Raw genomic sequence first — 3,468 nt, 5'->3', positions numbered from 1 at the left:
TTCCTCTGCCTTGCTCCACTCCTCTTACTGCACCAAGCTGTGATGACCACTCCTCTTACTGCACCAAGCTGTGATGAGTGTCTCTGCCCTGCCTCACTCCCCTTACTGCACCAAGCTGTGATGAGTGCCTCTGCCTTGCTCCACTCCTCTTACTGCACCAAGCTGTGATGAGTGCCTCTGCCTTGCTCCACTCCTCTTACTGCACCAAGCTGTGATGAGTGCTGCTACTCATGGATCAATGAGTAGCACTGTCGTGGTTGTGGGGGAGTGAGGGATCAGCATAAATGTATAGCAATAATGGACGTTGTTTAAGATTATGAATCACGTATCTGACCAACTAGAAATGTAGCGGCTTCCTCACTTAACATATCAATGCTAACTTAACCTCATAATAATTAATGAATTACGAGATATTAGCTTAAAAAATCTCATATTGTTTGTATTATTTTAATTTTTCCCATTTTTTTGTCTGGAAGCGTCGACTCAACAAGTGACATCTTTTGATTTCAGTTTGGACAATTTGGAGTTAATGTTTTAATCCTCAATTGGAACAAATGCTGTCTTTTAGGTAAATGGAAGGAATCGTAAACGAAAATTATCACATTATATTTCCCTTCAATAACATTGTGAGTGCGTCGTTTAGCTTGTTGCATTTAAACTTATAATTATGATTGCAAGTAGTTTTTTCTTTCCCGCTCGCATGACCATCCAATGTTCGATCGTGGGTGTTAATGTCTATAACTCAGTACTCACTGCAGGGAGTGACAGAGAGCGCATTTTCTCAAAATCAACGAAAACGTGAAGTCACAGACAGACAGACGGGCGGAAAGACGGACAGACAGACAGACGGACGGACGGACGGACAGATGTACGGACATGACGAGCACAATAGCGCCTTTTTTCCATAAATGAAAAAATGAGCTAAAAATACTGAAAAGTTACAATATGTTACATTCTTAGTCACATTATTTATTTCACATTCGTTGTCACACTATTCTCACCTTATCACCTGTAGAAAGATCTCCAAGAGACGAGTCAAGAGCATAATGAGATTGGGTGACAGGCTAACTTGCCCTATTCTTCAACGACGATGTTGCTATGCTATGCTATGCTATGTATGCTATGTGACTTGCCTGAATCACAACCACCCATATACGAATCAATCTGGAAAACAACCGAAAAGTATGTTTTCAATCGCGAAATGTATATACCCAACGATTTTGTTATCCAAGTATTCATCGCTATTTACGAGATTGGTTTCCAAAAATACCTATTGTGTGTGGTTTGCTAACAGAATTTACATGAATCAAAACACGAAGTCGAAGTTTTTTAAATTCTCATTTTCTGTTACCAGTTTTTGTTATTTCCTTAATAGTTGTGTTATTTTCTCGTGAATTCGCTAGTAACTTTGACGATATTAAGTGTGCTTTGCATTTCATAATACTCGAAGAGGATTTTGAAATGCTTTGTTTCCTACAAATTTATTTGTTTGTACGAATTTCTGGTTTGTGTTTTGTAACATTGCTGGTACTTAATTATTCATGTCGTGTTTTTTTTATTTGAATTTTAATGTTTGGCATCTCGTTTTTCCGTCAAACTTCACGCTATTTAAGTTTGCGGGTTAATTTTGCGATACTCATCTTGCTTTGATGTTCGTTCCTATTTGTGTGCCATAATTCCGCGTGCGATTTAGTTTCTAGTTTGTTAAAGTAGTGTGCTTCTCAGTAGATGGCCGTCGACCATGTCACAAAGATCTCTATATTCATTCAAGAATCTCAAAAACAACAAATATCATGAAGCATATGTCAAACGACCGTTGATGAGTGCTCCACTACAGACGATAATACGAGCAGTGAATGACCGAGCATTTGTTTGAAGTGCAAGCTTTTATTTCTGTGTCCACTCCTATTCGATATGCGACAATGTTATCTTTTATGTTAAACTAAAATCTTCCATGAATTCAAATCTTATTTGCATTGCTCTTACATTATCGCTTGTCATTAGTGTTTGGGGGTTTTAGCCTTGCCTTCATATGTGCCTACAAATTAATGGAAGCGGCAGCTTGTAATGGCAGCTATTTTTTGCAGTAGTTTAAGTACGACTTGCTAGATATAATGTATCGTAGTCGTCACTTATTGCTACCGAATGCTTCATTTATATTTTTATACTGTTGTTCTGAGTAAGTCTTTGTAAAGCGTTTGAAATATCGACGTATTTAACGAATTTAATTCATAAGAACTCCATTATTGCATAATGAGCACTTTATTCGCATTCCAGTCACTGAATAATAAGAACTCTTACTGCGCAGTGATATTTCACGAGTTAGCGGCGTTGAACTTTTCTTATTGGCGTTCAACCGAGGAAATTTCCACATTAAAGTTTCAGATCTGCATAATACTCAGTTTTATAAGTATCGATTTTCGAGTTTGATTCCTTAAGAGTGCCAAGTTTGTCATAATACTGCGACCAGATCTCGAGCTATTTAGACTAAAATTTGTTGAATATAATCTTATTGCTCTTATAGTTTGGCAGCTTTTTTTATCTACCGTGGTTAAGCTTTTCATGCATCAGTTATTATGTTGAGCGAGAGTAGTTAGCTTTTTATACGTCAGTTGTACGTTCTTAGCCTCTCTTTTTTTCAATGTACCGCCTCGATTTATATGACAACCTATATAATATCGCATAGGTCAGCTTGCATATGAAGTTGCAATATCGCGCCAATAAGCTGGCATCTAGTTCATTGATTACTAGTGTGTTGTCAACGTGTTCTACAATTTTACGGTAGTTATTTAATACGTCATTCCTTTGAGGCGAAGACATCGATTAGTTCTAGTAATAATGAACGGGGTTTCGGTACTTGTTACCCAAGCTTTAATCATTTTAATTTCTCTTCTGAGAAAATGTATGGTAGGCTAGTATTTGGGAGAATTTCCCTTCAGGGGGGGCTTCTGACGCGTGTCTGTACTCGTCAGAAGTCCTATGGGATTTCGCGCTCCAAGAGGAATTGTTCCTGAGCGCTGAGTTTGCGATGTCTGACTGCAGGTCTCAATTGTAGGCAGAATTTATTACATTTCTCTTCTGTCTTTCTCGTGCGGGCGGCCGGCGTCCCGTGTAAGCGACCTTAGTCTTAGTTTCTGTTGCTTTTCACCTGTCCCTCCTTGTCTATTCGTCTCTTTGAGATGCTAACGCTGCTTCTTTCGAGCAAGCTTCAGCGGGCTGGACAATCGAGACCTTCCGTCCCTTGTGGGTGATGATTAATTTTATATTTTGAATGATTGAAACCTTCCGACTCGCTGGCGATTTCAAGTTTTGACCTCCGGAGCGAAATAGCTTGATAGCTGAAGCGCTAGCAAACCATTCTACTACTTACTTGGGAAAATTCGTAATTAAGGTATAAGAATCTGTAATAATTAAACAACCGTAAACTTGACAATTGAAAGCTTAGCTTTAGAATAAATGAAAGTACAG

The sequence above is a fragment of the Hyalella azteca genome, unplaced genomic scaffold (genome assembly GCF_000764305.2).
Source record: "Hyalella azteca isolate HAZT.00-mixed unplaced genomic scaffold, Hazt_2.0.2 contig12682, whole genome shotgun sequence".
In the NCBI taxonomy this organism is placed as follows: Eukaryota; Metazoa; Arthropoda; class Malacostraca; order Amphipoda; family Hyalellidae; genus Hyalella; species Hyalella azteca.
Note: the sequence above shows the minus strand (reverse complement) of the source record.